General features: G+C 37.1%; 1 non-coding gene and 1 pseudogene across 1 annotated transcript; both read left to right on the top strand.

Annotated features, from left to right (window-relative positions):
- The first annotated feature begins 564 nt into the window (after positions 1-564).
- On the top strand, positions 565-1,782 carry LOC100993239 (glucoside xylosyltransferase 1-like; annotated as a pseudogene).
- Positions 1,783-8,690: 6,908 nt separating this feature from the next.
- Positions 8,691-8,795, top strand: LOC112439670 (U6 spliceosomal RNA). The gene has a single exon (XR_003027922.1). It is a non-coding gene; the product is annotated as a U6 spliceosomal RNA (small nuclear RNA).
- Positions 8,796-25,334: the final 16,539 nt, after the last annotated feature.

Here is a 25,334-nt window from a genome sequence, read left to right as displayed (position 1 = left end):
AAAAATTAGCCAGGCATGGTGGCACAAATCTGTAATCTCAGCTACTCAGGAGGCTGAGGAAGGAGAATGACTTGAACCCTGGAGGCAGAGGTTGCAGTGAGCCGAAACTGCGCCACTGTGCTCCAGCCTGGACGACAGAGAGAGGCTCCATCTCAAAAATAAAATAAAATGTTAAATTTTTACAAGTCATTGTTCCTATTCTAATTTTTGAATGCAACAACTGCCTCTTACAAAGCAGTCTCGTTAAACTATTTTGGTGATAATGAATTCTTAAATAAAAGGAGAATTCCACAGAAATATACATGGCTCTTTTATCTTTAATAAAAGAGCCTGAAAAAAGGCTGTATTCTGTAAAATTGAATTACTTTCTATCCAGTTCCACTGGTTCGCAGTGTTTTATCTTTATATTAAAATAAATATAAATGATTGGTTGATGAAATTTTTGCCTTTAGACACTGCTGCTGAATCCATGGAGAAAAAAAATTTCCAGAAGTAGGCTCCCTCCGCTCCAGTTCACCCAGGGAAGGCGCGGCGAGACAGAGACTGAGGAGCGCGGCTGGGGCGATGCGGCGCTACCCGCGCGTGGTGGCGCTGTGTCTGACCTGCAGCTTCTGCTCCCTCCTTTATGCCTTCAGCCAGCTGGCCAAGTCCCTGGAGGAATGAGCGGGCGGCTGTGGCTGGAAGCAGCAGGCTGCGGTGGCTTCCTGGCTCGCGGGCGGAGGACGCGGTGCAGTGAGAGGCGCTGGCAGCGCGGGCCCTGTGGCGCATTCCGGCGGGTGGGACAGGTGTAGACTGAAAATACAGCCTGTTGAGAAAATGCTTCTAGCTGTAGTTACCTGTGGTGAAAGTCTGGAAGAAACTATGACCATGTTGAAGTCAGCTATCATTTTCAGCATCAAACCTCTTCAATTCCAGATTTTTGCTGAAGTTCAGCTACATCATAGCTTTAAAGGAAGACGTGACAGGGGTCATTTCTCCAAATATTTAATTATACAATATACCCCATAACCTTTCCAAGTGAGAATGCAGCAGAGTGGAAAAACTAAACCACGTGCTTCGCAGAGATCGTTCTTGCCTTTAATCCTGAAAGAAGTTGACTCCCTATTGTATGCCGACACTGATGGCCTTTTTTATGACCCGTTGATTATATTTGGTCTTTATTAAAGAAATTTAATTCCACACAAGTTGCTGCAATGGCACCAGAACATGGGGAACCTAGAATAGGATGGTATAGTCTCTTTGCTAGTCATCCAAAATGTGGAAAAACTGGAGTAAACTCTGGAGTTATGTTGACAAACATGATTCGAATGAGAATGAAGTGTTTCGAGAATGATATGACAACTGTGTGAATACAATGGGAAGATATACTTATGACATGGCTTAAAAAATACAAGCTAGACATTACATGGGCGATCAAAATCTGTTAAATATCATGTTTTTTCATAATCCAGAAAGCCTTTTTGTTTTTCCGTGTCAATGGAAGTGCCATCCAGATCATACTCTATATGGAAGCAGTTGCCAAGAAGCAGAAGAAGGAATCTTTATTCTTCATGGGAACAGGGGTGTTTACCATGATGGTAAGCAACCAGCATTTAGGGCTGTTTATGATGCACTGAGAAATTGTTCTTTTAAGATGACAATGTTCATTCCCTAATAAAACCTTTAGAACTGGAACTACAAATAACAGTGCATACATACCGTGGAAAAATTTACAAAATATTTATCAAGCAACTAGCAAAAAGCGTAAGAGATTGTTATGCTAGATCACCAAAGGAAAGGTGATTCTTGGTGCCTGCAATATCAAATGGATGAAAACAACAAAGCATCGGACTGTAAGTGTGAAGGAATAGTCTTGGGTGAAGCCTTAAGGAAGGAGTTATTCATCTCCAGAATCTTTTTTTCTTACAGAGGTTGAAAGAGCAGTATTTTCAGGTAATGAAGAATAAGGTAAAATCTTGGGCTCCAACAAAGAAACATTTTTGGTCTCTGATGTTTTGTAATGTTACTTACTATCATTCCAGTATTGATGAAAATATTATTGAATGGTTTTAGCCTGCAAACTTCTATTGACTAATACTCTCAAGTAAGAGTGGTGGGGCTGTGAAGATGGAGAAAATGTACCTCAAATACAGTGCAAACACTCAGACTGTGAGAAGAGCAATAATTTTATGTCAGCTCTACTTCAGTTTAAATGTATGAGAGAAACAGTTTGTTTACAGGAGCAGAAACCGTTATGTTTCTAAAGAAATGTGATGTAACCAATGTAACCATTGACAATTTATGTGTGCTTTTATACATTTCATCTCTGTTTTAAGATATTTTTATGACCATCATGTTTAAAATTGTTTTTAGATTATAAGTAAGCTACATGTTAACAATTGAGCTGTATAAGAAAGAGGAAATATAGTGAAAACTTTGAGGTTTTAATCTGTGCATTTGTGTGTGTGTGTGTGTGTGTGTGTGTGTGTGTGTGTGAGGGAGAGGGAGAGAGAGAGAGAGAGAGAAATGCAGTGTTTTCATTTTGTATGCATTAAACTGTCTTGCCAGAACTCAGATCTAAGAATGTTAAGTAGATATATGGGGAATTTTTTTTATCACTTTAAATGAAAAATTTCAGCTTTACTGGGCATTCTGGAAGCAAAACATATTAGGCTGATGATAAAGTGAGAACCTTAAGAGTACACTCATATAATGGTGGAAAATGTGATGGACCAAAATGCAGAAGCTATACAATTCCTGTGAGTAGTAATTTTTCTTACAATGGAGTAGAAAAATGTGGTGCATTTAAACTTTTCTTCCAACTCATAATGGCCTTGCAAGATACTTTTGAAGAAGCAAATGTCTACAGCTTTACTTTAAGTAAGTCAAACAACTTTGGTGAATGATTTAGATTAAGATTGTTATAGATTGCTATAGATTGCTATATGATTGCTATAGAAAATCTGGTTTAATTGGGATGATGTGAGTATCTTCCTTTTTTGAATATCACTTAAAACAGTTAATTTTTTAAGTCTTGAAGATGAGAAAAATATTACTTATCTAATAAAACTATTTTAACAGCTATCTAATTTATAATTATCTATTATAACTATAGATTCTGAACACTTAGCATGTACTGTGCTGGGGCAGATACCTTATTTTACCAACTGCTAAATGATTATCTTCTTTTTTCCCTGATCTTTTAATGCTCAAGTAGAAAGTGGAAAATCATGAAGAAAAAATATCACCTGTGAAAATTGTGGCAGTTAGCTTTGTGAAGACACCGTGGCCTCTGTGGAGACATGGCATATACAGAAAGAGATGGTGAGTACAGTTGTTCTGATTTCTGCAGTTCAGTCAGGGACACCTTGAGAGAGCAAAGTTTAAGCAAGGTACATTAGAAGTTACTAACCAAAAGCCAAAATTGACAAATGGGATCTAATTAAACTAAAGAGCTTCTGCACAGCAAAAGAAACTACCATCAGAGTGAACAGGCAACCTACAGCATGGGAGAAAATTTTCACAACCTACTCATCTGACAAAGGGCTAATATCCAGAATCTACAATGAACTCAAACAAATTTACAAGAAAAAAACAAACAACCCCATCAAAAAGTGGGCGAGGGACATGAGCAGACACTTCTCAAAAGAAGACATTTATGCAGCCAAAAAACACATGAAAAAATGCTCATCATCACTGGCCATCAGAGAAATGCAAATCGAAACCACTATGAGATATCATCTCACACCAGTTAGAATGGCAATCATTCAAAAGTCAGGAAACAACAGGTGCTGGAGAGGATGTGGAGAAATAGGAACACTTTTACACTGTTGGTGGGACTGTAAACTAGTTCAACCATTGTGGAAGTCAGTGTGGCGATTCCTCAGGGATCTAGAACTAGAAATACCATTTGACCCAGCCATCCCATTACTGGGTATATACCCAAATGACTATAAGTCATGCTGCTATAAAGACACATGCACACGTATGTTTATTGCGGCATTATTCACAATAGCAAAGACTTGGAACCAACCCAAATGTCCAACAATGATAGACTGGATTAAGAAAATGTGGCACATATACACCATGGAATACTATGCAGCCATAAAAAATGATGAGTTCATGTCCTTTGTAGGGACATGGATGAAACTGGAAACCATCATTCTCAGTAAACTATCGCAAGAACAAAAAACCAAACACCGCATATTCTCACTCATAGGTGGGAATTGAACAATGAGATCACATGGACACAGGAAGGGGAATATCACACTCTGGGGACTGTGGTGGGGAGGGGGGAGGGGGGAGGGATAGCATTGGGAGATATACCTAATGCTAGATGACGAGTTAGTGGGTGCAGCGCACCAGCATGGCACATGTATACATATGTAACTAACCTGCACAATGTGCACATGTACCCTAAAACTTAAAGTATAATAAAAAAAAAAAAAAAAAAAAGAAGTTACTAACCGGTCCAGCATTCTCAGAACTGATGGGCTTAGAGAACACGAGTTGTAGTTCCTTGGCAGAATGCCATGGTGGACATGAGGAACTGTGAACAGTGTTGAAATTGAGCTTACTGAGCAGAAAATGAGAATACTAAAAATTTTAAGTTTGAAGGTTATGTATTAGATCATTTCTAATGGCCTCCAAGTATGATCATTGCCTGCCTGACTATATAAGACTCTTGGAGAGGTTAAGAGTAGATTCCTGAGCTTAGCCCTTTGGCGACTCTGGTATACTGTGTCTAGGATGGAGTCTGCAAAAAATTTTTTAATGAAGAGACATAAAAATTATACAAAACTGGGCCAGGTGTGGTGGCTCATGCCTGTAATCCCAGCACTTTCAGAGGCTGAGGTGGGCAGATCACCTGAGGTTGGGAGTTCGAGACCAGACTGACCAATGTGGAGAAACCCCATCTCTACTAAAAATACAAAATTAGCCGGGTATAGTGGTGTATGCCTGTAATCCCAGCTACTCAGGAGGCTGAGGCCAGAGAATCGCTTAAACCAGGGAGGCAGATGTTGCGGTGAATCGATATCATGCCATTGCACTCCAGCCGTGGAAACAAAAGCAAAACTCCGTTTCAAAAAAAAAAGAAAATTATACAAAACTAGAAAAGTGCATTGGTACTCAATATCCAGATCCGACACTTATCACAATTTTACCATGTTTGCTTCATCTGTCCCTTTTTTCTTTGCTGAAATATCTGAAAGAAAATCCCAGCCATCATATTATTTCACTGCTGTGAACACTTTGGGTGGGTACCGTGATATCACACTTAATAAGAGCAGCAGCAGGTCTTCAGCTTCATCTCACATCCAGTCCTTAAGCAAATTTCCCTGATTTTCTCAAATATGCCATCTTCTAGTTGGTTTGTTAGAATCAGGGTACAGAATATAAGTCGCATGAAGATTTTTATTTTAACAAGCACCTCAAATGACTTTGAGGGCAGCTACTTTGGGAATCACTGGAAATTATTTTACCAACTAGAAAGTTGAAGATAAGGTGCCCAATTCTTGGCACAGTTGGTGGATTATAAATGTGATCTTGAAATATTACACTAGAGGAAGCATTTGGGATTATTGACAAGATATAAATTTATATTAGTAAGTTCCTTAAGATTTAATTTTCTCAGTGAACATAGAATCTCGGCCCCATGGGTTCTAATTGATTGGGATTGTGTAGAGCATGGTCACAGTTTAATCCAACTGGACTGTATGCCATGGTCTCACTCGTGTTGTGGCTCACTTACACTCTCACACACTCTACACTGTGGATCATCTGGAAGGTTCTTCATTTGGTTTATTTAGCCTAATTGATCATTTTGCCATAAATTGAATTACAGTGAAAGCTCTCTGTTAGGGGCCATTTCTACTTAAAATTAAGTTATCACAAAATATCTATAATAATTTTTAAATGAATTTTTTGAATTTTATCTTTAGACAAGGTAACTCTTCTTTTTAATTATAAAGAAATGCAGTTCTCAGAGTTAATGAGAGGATAAGTTATAGATGGATGACTTGGAGAATGTATTAGATTTTCATATAAATGGACTTTCATAAAACATAGTATAACTATGCAGTTTATATAAATCACAATGTTTATTCTTTGAGTCTATGTATTAATTCTGACCCCAGAACTATCTCTGGGCTACAGTATTACCAGTGGGATGCCTTTAATATGCAGTCAAACTTCATTTGTATGAAGTACAAAAGAACTTAGGAAACCTTTAAAACTACGTATTGTAATTTATACTTTAAAAAATGCATACTTTTTTCTTATGAAGAGTAGTTCATAATATACAAGGGTTATAAGGCCCTGAAATAATATTAGTGCTTACTCATTGCCCTCTCATCTTGCCTACAGTCAGATATTATTGGTATGGTGAAAAGAAGACCAGATGGTGAACTAGGTCTGGATTCTTCTCTTCTTGGTTAGTAACTGCATATTACTTAACCTTCTCTGTGCCTTAGGTTTTTAAGTACAATCAGTATACCATTCAAACCTCACAAGATGAGACTCAGAAGAGATAATGGATTTGGAAGCATTCTGCATGGCTTCAATTATGCCACACCAGTGTTACTGTTCAAGTGCTGTTTTGCTCTGTTGTTTCTGTACAGGGCATTCAGTTTACTCAGGCTGAATATTTTCTGACATATATCTCCAGTATGAATTTGTTTATTTTATGTAACGAAGTGTTTCTGAGGAAGAGAAAGCAGAGAAGAAAAGAATGACGTAACTGAATCAAAAAAGAAGGAAAAGAGAGGAAGTGAGAAAAGGGAAGAGGAAAGAGAAAGGAATAAGAATGTGAATGGCAAAGGGCTGAGTAAGAGAAAAGGTGGAATCAGAGTTTGGAAAATTGAGAAGTAGAGCTGGAGAGAAATGGTGTGGAAAGATTTACTTTTTGAGTTGCAGCCCTCATGCTCCACCACTGTTTGCTTGCCTAGGCTCTATGGGGTCGGGAAAGGTGCTGACATCCATGGATTGGAGCAACAGGGCCTGTTGTATTTGGTTGGTTGGTTGGTACTAGAGTAGTTTCCCCTTCACCCTACTCACTGATTATTTAATTCCAATTCAACAGTTTATTTTTTTTTACTGGATCCCAGTTTGTGAGCTAGGACCTGTGGAAACACAGTATCTTCCTTTCTAACTTTGTCCTTTTAGCTATCCCAAGTGTTAGGCTGCAAGACTAACTCCATATTCCCCAGGGGAGGTTGGAGGTGGACGGGATGCTTCATTAGGTCTGAAAGGGCCCCAGGAATATGTTGCAGCAGTTTTCCCAGATGATACCTATGGGAAGCCAGGTTTGGGAATCGCCGCCCAGCCTTGAATGGCAAATTAAACAATAAATCAAACCAATTTATTCCTCACTCAAGATACTTTCAATTGAACCATTCTGAGTAGATTGAAGAGAACAAAAGACAGCAGAAATAACTTAAAAAATTCATTGTCTTATTTTTCAGATGTTTGCATTTAAGTAATACCTTAGTAGTAATCAGAACCTCTTTGAGGTGTTTTTACAAAGACCACTGATTTGTTTTTAAAAATATTTTTGGTTCATTAGAGTAGAGAATAAAGTAGGGGTGAAATATGTCAGCTGTGGGGACAGATATTCATTTATTAAATGCAATTTCAAGGATCTTTAAACAATAATTGCCTTATTCCATTTTAATGTTTAATGAAAGTAGATTTTTTAAAAATCTCCAGAACTAATTAATCTTTAATTGAATGTCAAAGAAAAATTGCAAGAGATATTGTTAAGGAGGTGAACAAAATGTTACTTAAGACTATTTCAAAAGAGGTTAAAACTATTGCAGTAGAGGAGAAAGACTGAATTCAACTCATTGAAACAAAAGGCAGGATAATTTTGCATGAGCTAGTGAAATCTACTGCATGTTAGGAGAGAGGTTGGTCAATGTGATTAGGACAGATGTGTTTACTAATTGAGGCTTAGGAAAGTTACATTTCTAAGCTCTCCCAAAGACTGGAAGATAGAGATGTTATCTTTCTAGATGATTATCTTTCAATGGGATAGCTCCCAGGTCCTTGAGAGTGACATTTCTGTGTTGTAAAACTGGACAGAGACTAGGGAATGATTTACATCTCAAAGGGCCAATTTCATCTTTACTGAAGTGAGTGATCTTAGGAAATGCAAATGAGGGGCCTAGCATCAGAAGAAAACCTGCTTAAAGTTTTGTCTAGCTGTGGGGAAAGTTGAGGCCATTGTGGTCTCCTAGTTTTAAGCAATAGGTGAAAACAGTATACTTTATTTTAAACATGGTGGTGGGACACATCATTTCAAACTTTTATGCATAATACAATATAGAATTAATATGAGTCCACCAGTCTTGGACTTCTAATAATAGGACAAAAATGTGTTTTTGTTTCTTTTTTATGTTTTTATTAATAGCATCAATGAACTAGTGAGATAGTAGGGCATAACCAGGTGGCAATTTAAATAGGATCAGAAGAAGCTAGAAAGAGGAATTGAGCCTTCAGAACTCATCATGTCAGGGAACGTGCTTTCCTGGAGAAAGCCACCAAAAGTCTGAGCTGCACATTTGGGAGCCTCAAGGACCTAGTGGGAAGAAAGTTGTTTTTAAAGCTTCAGAAACTGAAAAGACTGTTTCCTGAAAGGATAAAACAGAATTAAACTTGCCATAACATGTACTATAGTGTAGAGACACCAATCCTTAAAGCAGTACCAATATGCTCACTTTGGTTGCACACATGCTGAAATGGGAAAAACACATATAAGATTAGCACGGCCCCTGTCCAAAGATGACATGTAAATTTGTGACACATTTCCTATTTAAAAAAAATAGTATTGAGGTATTAATAACTTAAAATTGTATTAAATATTAGTAGTTCTGAGACTACTGACTCCCCCAGGCATCTTACCAAAGAAATTTCTCTCTAGGGTAAGATAAAATCAGCTGAGGAGTCAGCGATATTATAGGTTTAAACCATCCTCAAGTAATAAAAACATAATTCAAGTAATAAAAACATTACTAAACAGAAAAGCACTGGTATGAAGTCATAAGCATTTCAAGACTCCAACTCTTAGAGTCTGGAAGAAACAGATATAGCTCAAATCAGCACATCTAGGTGACAACCAAATAATCATAAAGGAAGAGACGTAATGTCATGGTAGTGTTGTAACCGAGTGAGTTATAGAGAAATGCCACACTCTGAGACGAATTCAGGAGTCCTTTATTAGCCGGCTACTGAGAGATGGCTAGTTCTCAAAATTCTCTTGGTCCCAAAGAAGGGGCTAGATTTCTTTTTATATCGTGGTCTAAATAGGGGAGGGGGAGTTTAGCTGAAGAAATTTTTACAGAAGAAGAACTGGCAAAAAGTTAAAAAATAATTGGTTACAGAAGCAGTTATAGAAAAAAATAAACAGTTCCAGGTGCAGGGGCTTAACCTATCACAAATAGATAAATGCAGGGGTTTTAGATGCCATCCAACGAGCGCGTCCCCAGGAGCTGCTGGTTCAGCTTGCCTCAATATCTTATCAGTAAGTGCATTCCTGGACATGCTTGGAGTCAGCTTGCACTAGTTATGCCCTTAAGGGAGGGATGTAAAGGGGCTGTAAGTGAAGGAACTAAAATGGAGTCTGTCCGGCTCTCTCAGCTAAGAGAGAGACAGTCAGGTTAAAACAAGGTAGGGTATCACAGTAGTATAACTCCTATTTCTAGCTGCTCTTGCAACTAAAGGTGGCTGTGTACAGAATAACTATTCTTCTATATGATGTTTGGACAAACCATCTTTCAATTGATTAAAGCACACCTTCAGAATGAAACATAATTTCTTATCTCAGGAATCCCAAAGTCTAATGGAAGAGGCAAGCTTACATTGAATAATTTAACAAAGCAGATTGTGCTTAGCAATAATAAAGTAATTCAATATACAAAAAATAAGAAAAGAAGGAAATATCTGTTTCATAGTTGTAATAAATTAGAACTTTACCATGCAGAATAGATAGAGAGGTATTCCACAAAAGATTAAGAGAGGCATAAAGTAAATGTAAGTATAAACTATAGCAGTTTTCTTAGGCAGAGAATCATACTTTAGGGTAATGAAGGTGATGCTGGTACTCAGATTCCTTTGGAGAAGGCAATACTAAAAGTAGAGTTATCATTTATGAGATCCAAGAAGCCCAAGAAAAGGTAATAAGAACCCAAGCCAATGAAGGCTCAGGCTTTTCTCCTAAATAAAAAGGAACGAATAGCTAAATGTGACAAATGTCAAGGTATCTTTCAGGAAGGTTACACTTCCTCTGAAACACAACAGAAATCAAAGACAGTCACCCTACTGCACTCCTTGCCTCCCTTCCAAGGATACAGCTATGTATTGTTTTTTAAAAAAATAAAATAAAAAGGTAAAGGGAGTATATCGCTTGACCATGTCTCTGTCCAAGGTGAATATCTCCAAAACCACAACTTTGGGGTACTTGTATGGGATATAGTTTAAACCCCACTGAATTTGATTTCTCACCCTCCCAGACACTTACCATTTTTTTTCTCTATATTTGTTTGTTTTTGCTTCCTTAATATATTCCAGGAAATGTATTTCTGGGCTGTCCTACAGGAGAAGTGATGATGAATGGAAAAGTGTGAAGAATCTTCTATTCTCCCAAGAGTGTAGGGCAAAGAGGGTGCAATTGCACCTAAAATATCAGTTTGGAAGGGTCACATAACTGATACTATAAAGTAACACATTGTCTTACAGAATTCCCATTCTTAGGTTAAAATATTACCTTCTTCATCAAACTTACCTGACCGCATGTTTTTTTGATGCTGTTTGAGTAAAATATAATACTCTTTTATTTCCCAAATGTGCACACACACACACACACACACACTTCATATATTATATTTTGAGAAATATATGTGCTATAGTATCTATATTTATTCACTTCCAAAATTTGTACTTAATTAAAATGACAAAAAATAAATTTGCTGAAAAGAGTTGGTAAAATGATCAACTGTATTAAGTCACATAACTATTATTTAGTCTTAGTAACGAAAATAGAAAAAAAAAAAAATAGCCAGGTGCAGTGGCTCACGCCTGTAATCCCAGCACTCTGGGAGGCCAAGAAGGGTAGATCGCCTGAGATCAGGAGTTCGAGACCAGCCTGACCAACATGGTGAAACCTCATCTCTACCAAAAATACAAAAATTACCTGGGTGTAGTGGCACGCACCTGTAACCTCAGCTACTTGAGAAGCTGAGGTGAGAGAATCACTTGAATCTGGGAGGCGGAGGTTGCAGTAAGCCGAGATTGCACCACTGCATTCCAGCCTGGGTGACAGAGTGAGAATCCACCTGAGACACAAAAAGTAGGAAAGAAAGAAAGAAAGAAAGAAAGAAAGAGAAAGAGAGAGAAAGAGAAAGAAAGAAAGAAAGAGAAAGAAAGAAAGAAAAGAAAGAAAGAAAGAAAGAAAATAGAAAAAAACAACAGACACTAAAAGCTAAGAAAATAGTGTGTTCATTTTGGAATCTAATTCAAAATTCATTATAATGAATTTTAATGGAGCATCAAAGGCATATGTTGAAGTTCACTGAATATTACTTAATATTTAAGAATTACAGACAACACATATTTTGTTTGTAGCAATGTTTGATTTGTTTTGTATCTATATATTTGCATTTATTTAAAACAAAAAATGTCAAAATATATTTCATCTGTTATTTGGAAAAAAAACACTGAGTAACTAATTGTCCAAATATAGCTCCCTATTTTCTAATTTTTAATTAAAAATGCTTCTTATTAAAAAATAATATTTCAAAATAACTGACATTTAATGTTTTTACATTTTTTTAAAAGTGTTCATACACATCTATTTAATTTCTAGATGCTGTGAGAGAATAATCACTTTGTCACTGTATCTGGAAGACAGATGCCAAAGATGTTCAGTTATTATCCATGTATCTATGCATAAAGGATTGAAAATGATATTTCATGCCATAATTTATCTAAATGTTCATTCCTTTGGAACACTGTTTTCCACAGATAGCAACAAGACTTGGAACAAAATAAATAGTAATATCATATGCATTTTCTATTTCTGCACTTTTCCAATTCTGGAAATAGTCATAGGATCATTTTGTGACAGATTGATAGCATCCGTGATCCTAAGTCGCTAAGAATAAGTGTTATATTCTTTGGGTTAAATTGCCATAAAGACCAAATTTATTTTTTTAACCAATTCCCTAAAGAATCAACTGATTTTTAGTTTTACAGCATATGTATCACCTCTCCATCCAACTTGACTTAATTCTAGTTCTTTTTATCCTTCAATAGTGAGGATGAGAAAATCTGGATTCATACGGCTATGGTTGATTTGAAAAGTACTTTTTAAACATTTGGAAGCTTTTCAAAACCAAAAGCATATTTGCCAAGTGATCTTTTTCCCTTTCATTTTAAATCCATGTGCAACTTAAAAGAAACTTAGACCATATGCTCTTCAGATTTACTTATATTAAAATCATGAAAATTATATTTAATAGTAGCTCTTTGACACACAGGGAGCATTTAAATTAAGCTTCTTTAAATTTTATATTTTTCAAAATACACTCTGTTTTCTATCTACCCTCAACCACTCCTCACTACTCTCCAAGAAAATATCAGATTTAATTCAGGAGATGTAAGTTGGATGTTTTCAGTCCATCAACAATCTTTAAGTAATTTTAAAAAATCCTTTTTTTCACTTTTTCTCTAGTTTTTGTTTGTTTGTTTAAATATCTCTGTGCAAGTTCTGAACAGTTTTATTTATATCAGGATCAATAATCTGAGGAATGAAATAAATTGTTGCATTTGTTGCAATAAAAGAGTTTATGCTTCCTTTACAGAACATTAAGGACATGAACTTTTTAAGAACGTTTTAATGTTTCACTATAAATGATACTTGAGCCTTGTATTAGAACAAATAAGGTAAAATTATATAAAGAAAACATAAAAATCTTCTCCTCATCTGCAATCCCACCTGCACTGAAGTAATCAATGTTAATGGTTTTCTGTCAATTCCACCACACCTCTAATGGATGGAATTTATGTAGTGTAATTCTTTGTCAGGTACAACTACACATGAGTAGAACTAGGTGTGATTTAGAACTCAAGATTAGGGTTTTTAACTAGTAGTGAAATGGGAAGGGAAAAGCAAAAGTAAAATACACATCAACTAATGGCAGAATGGGGTGTAGAAGGGAGTCATCTGTATACAGGACATCTGATGGCCCAGCCACTCAGCTACTTCAGCCACACATGAAATAATAAATAGACAAGTGCATTGAAAATTGTAAGTGTGATGGAAGGGTCACCATGTGATTGCAATAAATATTACATTTTTTATTGTTTTGTTCTCCCAATGGTGTTTAGCTCAAATTTATACTACAGGCTGTTCATATCCCTTAACAAAATATCCATTAATTTATGGATTTGATAAAATTCTAACTTACTAAAATGCCCTACAATTAATAGTTCAGCCCATCCATGGTGATGACTGTTCCGGAAGATCTTTCTGATGTTGAATAACTAATACTGTTTTTCAATGTTACTATTAGGTTGGTGCAAAAATAATTGGGATTTTTGCCATTAATCACAACTACTTTTGCACCAACCTAATAGAAATTTAACATTCTGTATCTAACGTTTGTCGACATTGATTGAATATGCAGTAATCTGGGGAGAAGTTGGTGGAAGAGATGTGTGTTGTTTTGTGAAAGATAGTATTCTGAGGGAGGGCAGAAAAGGGATATACATATAAGAAAATAGTGGATCTTGATCAAATGCATCCTTGTTCCTATTTACAAGAAGTCTGCTCTGTGTTACCAAACTAATCTACTTACGTGAAGTCAACTAATTCAAAAGAATTTACCGTCTAGAGAAATTCACATTTGCAATAAGAGTTTTCTTAATGACAGAAATTTCCTGTTTTTTATTGTATAGCTATAAATGTAGAGTTATAAAATCGAAATACAGACAAGCCTACCCAGTGTTTGATTATATTCAATGATGTTTAAAAGTAATGGCCTCTCTTTTGTTCTTACTGGGAACATTATCGTTAGCACAGTGCTTCATGCAGGTTCTTATTACTTCTATTACCCATTGTTATGATTGGCAAAGCACAAAGAAATACTCAAATAGGAATTCTTGGGCACATTGCAGCACTTATCCTAGGGTGGGCTGGATACTGAGTTTCTTAATTTATAAATCTTTCTTTCCAATGCAAAATTCGTGAAGCCTTAATGTTGGGAAAATGTCTGAATGGCTATAAATTCCCTGTCTAATTCCCACCCCTCAACACATACCCATTTTTTGGCTTATTCTTAGAACTGTAGCAGTTCTTGAATCTTTGATGGGTTGAAGCTAATCCACATTTGGATTTTTCAATCTGATAGATTTGCCAAAATTCTACCCTTCAAAACACTTGTTTCTTTCTTTTTTTCTCTTCAAAGAAAAACATTGAAAAAACAAATTTTTATTTCGTCTGAAACTTTATGGTGCAAGTCTGAGGACAGGAGGAAATTTAGAGACCTGTTCACCCACTTCCAATTTGGAGAATGCCTGGAATATATACTTTTCTCTCTCTACACAATGCAAAGTAGTTGCACGCACAAAGTATCAACTACAAAAATTAATTCTTTCAACATTTCATCAGAATTTTAAGTAGTTACACTACAATAATCCCAAGATACTTGGGAAATAGTAAAACAAAACTTTGAAGACCAAACCATCATTATTATTTTCACTAAAACCTAAAAATTCAGCCACAATATGTCAAACCAGTTGTGACAGGACTTCCCTCCTCTAATTTAGTTTTTACTGCTGGATACCTGATGGGCTACTTACTATATCAGGTGTCTCATAGGGCAAATTGTACCTGGAGAAAATGTGAATATTGACTCTGTGATACTCCTCAGTCTGAACCAACACAAACATTCTATGAGTAATTCTGAATACTGTCAGTCTGCTTGTTCTTCAGCCTTTAAATTTGGTAATAATAGCAAAAATAGGCAACATTTATTGAGAACTAACTATGTTCCAGACTTTACTAAGAACTTTATCTGCAACATTTTATTTAATGCTCATCACCAAGCTGTGAGAAATATATTATTGTTTTGCTCACTTTTACATAAAGGAAGTAGGGCTTAAAGAGGCAAAGTAAAGTGACTGTGATTACATAGCTAGTAAATTCTGGAAAATGCCATGATTTAAAACTGTGATTGTCAAAATTACAGCAAAACATCAGAGCCTCTTATTATTCACCTCCCTTCTTTCTTTGGAGGTGGTCAATCTGTACATATAAACGGTTATTTTTTTCTCCTATCAAAATGGCATCATAACATTTGATAACAACTAAGGAAATCTAAACAACGTATGGACTTTAATTAATATCATGTAGAAATATTGGTTTGTTAGTTTCAAAGAAGGTACCATACCAGTACAAGTTACCAAGCTAGGAAACAGAGTGTGGGGTATGGGAGAACACTCTGTGTTATAGTCAATTTTCTAGAAATCTAAAGCTATTCTAAAATTAAAATTCTATCTTAAAAAATGACTATATAGGCTGGGCACGGTGGCTTATGCCTGTAATCCCAGCAATTTGGGAGGCAGAGTTGGGCGGATCACCAAGTCAGGAGATAGAGACCAACCTAGCTAACATGGTGAAACCCCATCTCTATGAAAAATACAAAAAAATTAGCGGGGCATGGTGGCGGGCGCCTGTAGTCCCAGCTACTTGGGAGGCTGACGCAGGAGAATGGCGTGAACCCGGGAGGCGGAGCTTGCGGTGAGCCGAGATTGCGCCACTGCACTCCAGCCTCGGCAACAGAATGAGACTCCGTCTAAAAAAAAAAAAAAAAAAAAAAAGACTATATATACATACCCAGCTAGTGTTTAAAATGATCAATCCATAAAACTAACAGACATCTTCTATCACAATTTTATGATGTTTTTGCTAAGGAGGGGCAAAATATACTCAGAAGTCAAATAAGCTGATTTCATTAAACCCATTCTTCTTAATGACAGAAGCCCTTATTCCATGTTTTCAAAATTCATGATATTGTAAGGATTATGAAAAAATACAAAAGCAAATTAAAGTAGTGAAAGTGTTTACAAAAATGTTATTAGCAAAACAATCCATCTACAAAAATGTGAACATATTTTAATTACTTTGAACATGGCAGGAAAAGTTGTAATATAAAACGAGATTTATATGTACAAAAGCTGACTGAAAAAGTTTCAGCTTCAAAAATTAACGTCTTAGTTCATAAATCTGAAGGAAAATAAAGACAAAGGCATTAAGAGATATGAAAACATGTAAAAGAATAAATATTTCTTTTATAAATCTTTGTGAATATATGACAACATACAAGCTACAGAAAACCAGTTTACTGTTTGCAAGATGAATGTTAGTTCAGAAGTACCAATATGGCATTTTCAAGTCAGTGGAAAATAAGTGTACAGTGTTTATGCAATAATTTATAGTATCCTGACTGCATTAAAAGGGATTTTAGAACATAACTTTTCTTACTGAAGCACATTTTGCAGCTCTGAAAATGTAAGGTGTTTTGAAAATGGATTAGGAAGATTATCAAATACGTAATAATAAATTACACTTAATCAAATTAAAACCTCTTTTTACATAGTTTATTGGAAAGTGTTTTTGTGCTCTAAATGATACAGGGTTGATTAAAATTTAAGTGATATTCATCTTAAAATGTGCTTGAGATGTAAATTAGATTTAATACATACAAAATTCTTATTTTCCCATTCAATTTAATAAAAATTACAAAAGGTCACTTACTTTTCAAAAAGAAACTTGTTGAAATAATTACCTATTGAGGACCAGAATCCCAAAGGATTAGTTATGGATATAGAGCTTTCAAGTTTCTAGGTCACTGAGTGGAATCTGAAACCAACCGCATGTTGACTGAAGGGTATTATTAGGAAAAACTGTTAAATGACCTTTATCAAATGGTCTCAGTGGGAGACAGGTGTCCATTGTTGCTGACCATCTGGGTTTAAAGCAAGAACATAAAAAGGGATGATTGCCCCTAAAATATTACCTCCAGGGATTTGGTTTACACCAAATATTGAGATTGAACAAGTCTACAGTACAGTGAGTTAACATAATCTCCTCCACCCCACTCTCCATACACACAAACTCAACCAACAATCCTCACCAATGCACAAACATACACACACATTCTGCATAAGCTTCCTGAAAAGGTATTTACTATAAAAACGTTTCAAGGAAAGGCAGAAGTATTATTTTTGCCTTGGAAAGAAAAGCTAAATTTTCTCAAGAGATTAAAATTTGGATCAATAGATAAAACAGAGGGATCTAGTAAAGACATACGTAAAAAAAGAAAATGTGTACATTAATTACACAGATTTTGAAATTTTGAAGACCTATGCTGATTTTATTTTGAAATAGTTTCAAATTGCACAGTTTCATTAGTTGATTTTCCATTGGTTTGAGAAATGTGGGCCATTGTCAAGATATGTCTAAAAGGCTTTGGTGGGTAGGGAAGTTATATAATGTGGGATTGGAGAGAGTAGGAAGAACAGAGGGCCAAGTTCAAAATGAATTATGAAATGAAATCAAATATATTTCATTTGTTACTGTAATAAATTGTTTTCATAATCAGAAAATGAAAATGAATTTGTATATTTACTATCAAATGCAAATATCAATAAAATTTCTGCACCAATTTTGGGAGAGAGGTAGTGGTTACAGCTCTCCCCATCTCTCCATCACCTGACCAAGAGAAAGAACAAATTCAAGGCATAGTCTGTGTTACTCATTTTGGCCACGATCAGTATGGATACTTGTGTCTGGTATTGAAATCAACTTTCTGTGGAGCCTAATAATTTTAGCTAAGCTCCTTCTTTGAAAAATGTGCTTTAAAAAATTAAATCTGCAATACAAAGACATGAGATTGAGATGGGGAAAGAGAGCCTGTGGTTGATGAAATGCAAATGAGGCTTGGGTCAGACAGCTGGCTGCTTTGGGATGACACAGGTGATAAACATGAGCAGGCATTAGACTCCTGATTTAGTGTCAAACTGGCAAAATCAGCAGTATTACCAGATGCTTCCTTTAATTATTGCAACACTACTGCATTAGTCTGGACACTGCCAATAAATGGGAAAGAACTAATATCGGAGGTAATATTAGAAATCTTTCAACCTTGAAGCTGGATGTGTTGGGCAAAAGCGGCAATGCTGTAAGAAGTTTAATTTTATTTGTAATGTACCAGTGCACCATGACAAAAATGGGAAGATAGCATAGTCAGGACCGGGAAAGGCAGTGATAAATGAGAGAGAATGATTGATTACACAGCCAGGAGGAGTGTGAAAACAAAGGACAAGCAAATAGAGAGGGGGAAAGCAGCCACCACCATAATTTGAACGGTAAAACTCAGAGGAAATTTGAAGTGGAGAGGAGTGTAGTATTTATTTGGTCCTTGGGGATTTGTCAGGGCTGGAGGATGCACACAACAAATAAACAATTTAGAGTGCTCTGAAATATGGTCAGACAGCAAATGCCTTGTAGTTATGTCTACACTTTGTGCTTGATCCAAACATACACATTATTGGAGCAAAATCTGATTAATACCTTTTAAACACACACATGATGTTTTATACAAAATATATCTGGGCCTGGCTACATTTCCAGAATGTCCCATCTCTCTTGGTTCAAATTTCTACCTAGAAATTAAGTTAAGTCTTTGGGATGACACTAATGTTGTTAAGATGCTGCATCAAAATAAGGTTTTTTAAAGTAGATAAGCCATTCAATAATTTTCTAGAGCAGGTGAATGGCAGAAGCATTGACCTCAAATTTCACAATGGACCCCAGTGAGAATTCCCTGAAATCTTGTCTCTTTTCCCATTTGTTAAGTACAACCACAGTACTACAACCACAGCCACAACTACACCTACACAATTTCCTCACATGATCAGCTGTACTTTCCTGCTCTAGTCTAACAACTTCCAGCCTTGCCTTCCTACAGCACTCTACAGCAAGGGTCAGCAAACATTTTCTAAAATGAACCAGATAGTAAGTATGTTAAGTTTTATTGCCTTAATATCTCTCTCAACAGCTCATCTCTGCTAATGTGGAGCAAAAGCAGCAATAGGCAATATGTAATGAGAGATGTGGCTGTCTTCTTCAGTGAAACTTAATAAAAAGTGGTAGCAGGCTAGATTTGGCTTATGGGCTATCGTTTGTCAGTCCATGATGGACCGTTTAAAATTTCCGTGGTTACTTACAAAAGTGAGCCTTGCCTGTTATATTTTACTTCTTCCAGCAGGGCATGCAGAGAGGAGTGAGTCAAAACACTTCTTGACATTTATATACTCAGAAGTATCCTGGCATGTCACTACAGTACATCATGTATGCTATCCTTTCCGTTTGGTTCTCATCTTTTGTCCTAGATTAATAGAGAACATCGAGTACTGTTTACAGATAGAAAAACTAACAAGCCACCTAAACCCAGTCTTTTCTGCCTCTTAACATTAGTGTTGAACTTTTCTTATGCACAGACAGCAAAGATACTTCAACACTTCTGTAAGCTTCTCCTATCAGACATTGTGTTTCATTTTATCATCTGCAAAAAGCAGGGGAAGGAGTTTACAATTTTGTGTTGGTTATCAACTGCAGCACAACGAACCACCCCACAGCTCAAAAAAATAATCATTTATCCTTTCAGCTCAAGTATTTGGAAACATCTAAGACGAAGCTGATCTAGGTTGAACCTAGTTGGGCTTGACTGAACTTGTGCTTCTGCAGTTTACTGACTTGAGGGAGTTCTATTATTTTCTGGCTTGCATTGGGTGAATTACCTTGTGAGGATCTGCACCACCTTTCCTTCATCTTCCGGGAACCAATATAAGTATACGGTGTATAAGGTGTAAGGAAGGGATCCAGTTTCAGCTTTCTACATACGGCTAGCCAGTTTTCCCAGCTCCATTTATTAAATAGGGAATCCTTTCCCCATTTCTTTTTTTTTGTCAGGTTTGTCAAAGATCAGATGGTTGTAGATGTGCGACATTATTTCTGAGGGCTCTGTTCTGTTCCATTGGTCTATATCTCTGTTTTGGTACCACTACCATGCTGTTTTGGTTACTGTAGCCTTGTAGTATAGTTTGAAGTCAGGTAGCATGATGCCTCCAGCTTTGTTCTTTTGGCTTAGGATTGACCTGGCAATGCGGGCTCTTTTTTGGTTCCACATGAACTTTAAAGTAGTTTTTTCCAATACTGTGAAGAAAGTCGAATAATATATTGTTACTGCACTTTGGGATTAAAACAAGTAACTACAGTTTATAGAACTTTTCCACTGATATACAGACACTAAAAAGGGAAATGGTTTGGATGAGAAGCTCTGCTATGCAGTCAACAATCTCAGCCACTCATTTCTGTAAGAGCTGCAGGAGCTCCCTATCAAGAGAGGTTATGGAGAGTGAAGCTTCAGAAAAGATACTTAAAACCCTTCAGAGTTTCTCCATTTTTCCCGGAGTTTCCCCCAAAAGGTTATGACACTTTATAAGAATGCTTCACTTGTGAAAAACAAATACAAAATCTTCTTGTAAATCATATTTAAGGACAAATCTTTATTCCATGTTTTATTTATTTAGCTTACCCTGTAGCTAATATTTCATGCTGAACACATTTTAAATGCTGTAAATGTAGATAATGTAATTTATGGATCATTAAGGTCTCTTTAGTAGTTTAGAGAAAACTTCAAAAGAAATGGCCCCAGAATAAGCTTCTTGGTTTGTAAAATTCCATGTCATTGACTCAAGTTTGTATAGCATCTCAAAATATAAATATAGACATCTCAGATAATATATTTGAAATAGCAAATTCCTATTAGAAAAGAATAGTACTTAACTAGACAAGAATAACAGGTCACCATTATTTTAATTGTCTCCTATTAATTTTTGTTTTGTTTTGTTACTCATGTTTTACTTATGGGGGATATATATAACTTCTGCTGTTTTCAGAATTATTGTATGCAGTCAGTATGAGAATGCAATTTAGGTTTCCCTGATGCTTTTTCACACTTCTATTACTAGAAATAAGAATACAGTAATATTGGCAAAGAAAATTGACCAGTTTAATAAAATTTTTCTAGTAAATCTGATTGAAAATAAACATTGCTTATGGCTTTCTTACATCAATATTGTTATGTCCTAGACTACCTTACCTGAAATTAAGTCTTTGAAATTCTAATTATGTGCAAATGTGTAATATATCATCAGCTAAAGCTAAATAATATATTCTATTTCTATACTGTGATTGCAGGTTTATAATTCTGGAAAGATATACAGAACATAAAATTTACCTTTTTAATCACTTTAAGTGCACGGTTTTGTGGCATTAAGTATATTTGCACTGTTGTGCAACAGTCACCACCATGCACCTCCAGAACTTGTCTTTTCCAACTAAAACTCTGTATTCATTGAATACCAACTTCCCATTCCTCTGCCTCTCCCTCCCCCTAGTAATCACCATTCTACTTTCTGTCTTTACAGATTTCACTAAGTAACTCATAGAAATGGCATGATACAGAATGTTTGAATTTTTCTGACTGGCTTCTTTCACTTAGTATGTCTTCAAATGTCATCTATTTCATAGCATGCGTGAGAATATATTTTAAGGCTGAATATTATTATGTTGCTGTATATACCACATTTTGTTTAACCACTCATCCATCAATATTCACACGGGCTGCTCCCTCCCTTTGATTATTGTGAATAATATTGCTAATGGACAGGCTGCACAAACATCTGTTTGGTTGCTGTGTTCATGTATTTTGGATATGGATTTGCATTATAATACAAAGGAGAAATTACACTGCTTTTAAAAAGTGTCCAAATTAAAAGGAGCACAACATCAGTAAAATATTAGAAAGTAGATTAGGGGAAAAAACAGGGAAGGAATTGAACCAAAAGTCAACAAGCTGCATAAGAGAGTTTCAAGAGGAGGAAAAAGTTGACAATATAAACATAGAATTAAAGAGTGATAGGTCAATATTTAGAAAATTGTCACATGTACTCATATTTCGCCTGTGAGCTGATATCTACATTATTTTATTTTTCCAGGTTTCCAAAAGTAAGTGCAATATGAGAGTTTCATGATGCTAAATAAACTGAAACATGCTATATATTTTGATATATTGTCCTTGAGAGCAGGCTGAGTGGTAATTAGTGCCATTTTAAATTATGACATGATAGTGGAGTCAATCTGCCAAACTGAAAAAAAAATGTATATACACAATATGTATATGTTTCTCAAATCCCAGTTGTATCATACAAGTAAATTATGATTTAAAGCTACCTGACAATTAACGGAGGAAAAAATAAAACATTTACATTAATATTACCAGAATTTTGATATTGTAATTATCAAAGTGTGTAGTACTTAGGGATAAACCTGCAAAAAAGAGAAACATTTGAAAACTACAAAACTACAAAATATTGCTAAAATAAATAAGAGAACTAAATAAATGGAATTTATGAGTTATAAATCTCAATATTGTTAAGATGTCTGCTCTTGCCACATTGATCTATTACAATTCCAATCAAATTGCAGCTGGATTTCTTATTTTAGAAATTGAGAAACTAAAATTCTGAAATGTACATCGATGGGTAGAGGACCTATAATGGCAAATTACTTTGAAAGGAAACAGTTACTTTGAAACCAGGTGCTGTTGGAGAATTAACAGCACCTGGTTTCAAGACCTATAAAGTTACAGTACGTAAGATAATGTAGTACAAATATAGATATACACATGTATATCAGCTATCAGCTAAATTTTAATAAAGTTCTTAGGCCATTCATGGACATAATATTTTCAACAAATGCTTCTGAAACAATTAGATATCCCAGTGTGTATTTGTGTCTATGTGTGTAGCTCAATACTTCACACCTGAGAGGTATGAGTGTGCATTACAAAGGGGAACTGGGAAGTTTTGAGAGTATTGGATATGCTCATCGTCCCCTTCATGGTGATTGTTTAATGGGCACATGTGTATAGCAAATTCATCTCATTTATACTTTAAATACTGGTAGTGTGTTTTATGTTCATTAGACATGAATAAAGCTGCAAAATATTATCAAAATATTCACTTACTCTGCTTTTATTCATTTTCCTCTCTCTATAAACCTTCAGATAGAAAATGCAGTTGAAAGATATTTCATAAAGGAAGAAAAGAAGTATGAATACAGGTGAGAGATATTACTGAGATTTTTTTTTTCAGTGCAATCCTGGTCTTTTCTGACTAGCAATATTTTTATGTGCAGAAGTAGTAGAAAAGATAAATATTTTGTACAGTAGAAAAACGTGTAATTTCTGTGCCATGGAAGAGAGAACTCACAAAGATGACAGCTTCTGGCTATGTTGGATACTAACAAGTATTGTAACTACCCAACGATCTGACCTTATCACTGGCTGTAAAGCTCCTTTAATGTTCCTCGCAATGATTTGAACCTGTTACTGGAACCCTCATCGCTTATTGAGTTGAATAACATTGTTGATCTGTGTTTATCTTATATTTTCAGTAGAGTCATAATTTTACTTCTTAGAAAATTATACATTAAACAAAATCATTAAACGACACGAAATTGTATATTGTTCAATGTTTCAACTGTGATATCTATCACTCCATATGCGTATTTAAATTCTTATTTGATAAAGGATAGCAAATACAGAAAGAATTCTTGTGATAATAGAGAACACAGAACTGTTGAAAGGTGTTGAAGCTGAGCTGGAGAGAGTCACCAAAGCTGGCGCCAAAGCGGGCAAGGTCGGAGGGTTTCCTGCCTGGGCGGCACAGCTTGAGCTCACCCCACGCCGCGAGTGGTGGAAACTGCAGACCCGGCCCCGAGGCCTTTGCCCCAGCCCCCCGCCCGCCAGGAGCCGTGCTGAGGTCCCAGATAGGCGACCCTGGCGGGGCGCCCCTGAGCTAAGGCGGCCCATGTGCGGGACAGCAGCAGGAGATCAGGATTCAGGAACCCACCTCCCGCCACGGGAACCCCGAGCCTCCCCTGGCGCCCTTAGCTTGGTCCTCCTGGCCTCCGGAGCCCGGTGTGCGTCCTGGTCATGAGGACGCCCACCAGGTGCCCGGAAGTCCCCCTGGGCCACGGCCTGCGGCTCTGCTGGCCTTTATGCCTGGTGCGGGGACTCCACCCCGCCGCCTTTTCTCCCACCAGGCTGGGACCTGTCTTCCTCCTGGGTGCCCGGCAGTAGGGGCGATGCACAGGGCCCGCTGCCCTGCACAGCTTTTCACCGCACATCCCCTCTCGCCCCTCCGCCCCAGGCCAGGCCCTTCCTGGCCGCACAGAACCCACCTTCCTTCCCGCTGCAGAGCTGCTGCGCTTCCGCCACCCACAGGGAAAAACGGCTGATCTCCAACCAAACAGAAATCGGTGTGTGACTCCTCTGGTTGGATACTACCAGTCCCATTTACTTCCGGGAGTTTTCTTGGCAGAAGGTTGAAGAACCTTGGCAGAAGGTTCAGATGAGGCTGAAAAGTGACAGCAATAGAGAAACACATCAGGCTTTCTGCGACAAAGATGACCTTCCCTTCTTCAAAACTCAGCAATCTCCAGGGCACATAAAGGACTCAGGACAAGATGACCGAGCTAGAGTACTCGCCCCAGGAAATGCAGGTCCAGAGCGGGTCACCTCCTTAGGGCAGGCCCAGGCTTGTCCTGGCTGCCCGGGCGCCTTTCTCCTCACTCCGACCCAATGCAGGGGACTGCACAAACTCTGCTGTGGGGGTTGCCTGCACCTCCCTCCACAGAAGCTGCCTCCTGCCCGCCAAGCTGGTGCCTCCTGGGGTGTCCTGGGCTAAGAGGGGAAGGTGTCAGCTCCGCACACCAGGGAGGGAGCACCGCCACACTGTCACACGGACACACCGCCACACGGAGACACCACCACACGGACACACCGCCCCACAGTCACACGGACAAAAAGACACACAGACACATGGAAATATCACCATAGGGACACATGGACACACCACCAAACTGTCACATGTACAGACACACGGAGACATTACCACACAGACACTTTGCCACACTGTCACATGGACGGACACACAGACACTCGGAGAAATCACCACATGGACACAGCACTACACTGTCACATGGACACAGACACACAGATATATCACCATAAGGACACACCACCACACTATCACAGGGACACACAGGCACACAGAGACATCACCACACTGTCACATAGACAGACACACAGACACATAGACACACAGACACACGGAGACATCACCACACTGTCACATGGACACAACATCACACTCTCACACGAACA

The sequence above is a fragment of the Pan paniscus genome, chromosome 21 (genome assembly GCF_029289425.2).
Source record: "Pan paniscus chromosome 21, NHGRI_mPanPan1-v2.0_pri, whole genome shotgun sequence".
NCBI classification, from domain to species: Eukaryota; Metazoa; Chordata; class Mammalia; order Primates; family Hominidae; genus Pan; species Pan paniscus.
Note: the sequence above shows the minus strand (reverse complement) of the source record. Positions and strands in the feature narration are given on the sequence as shown.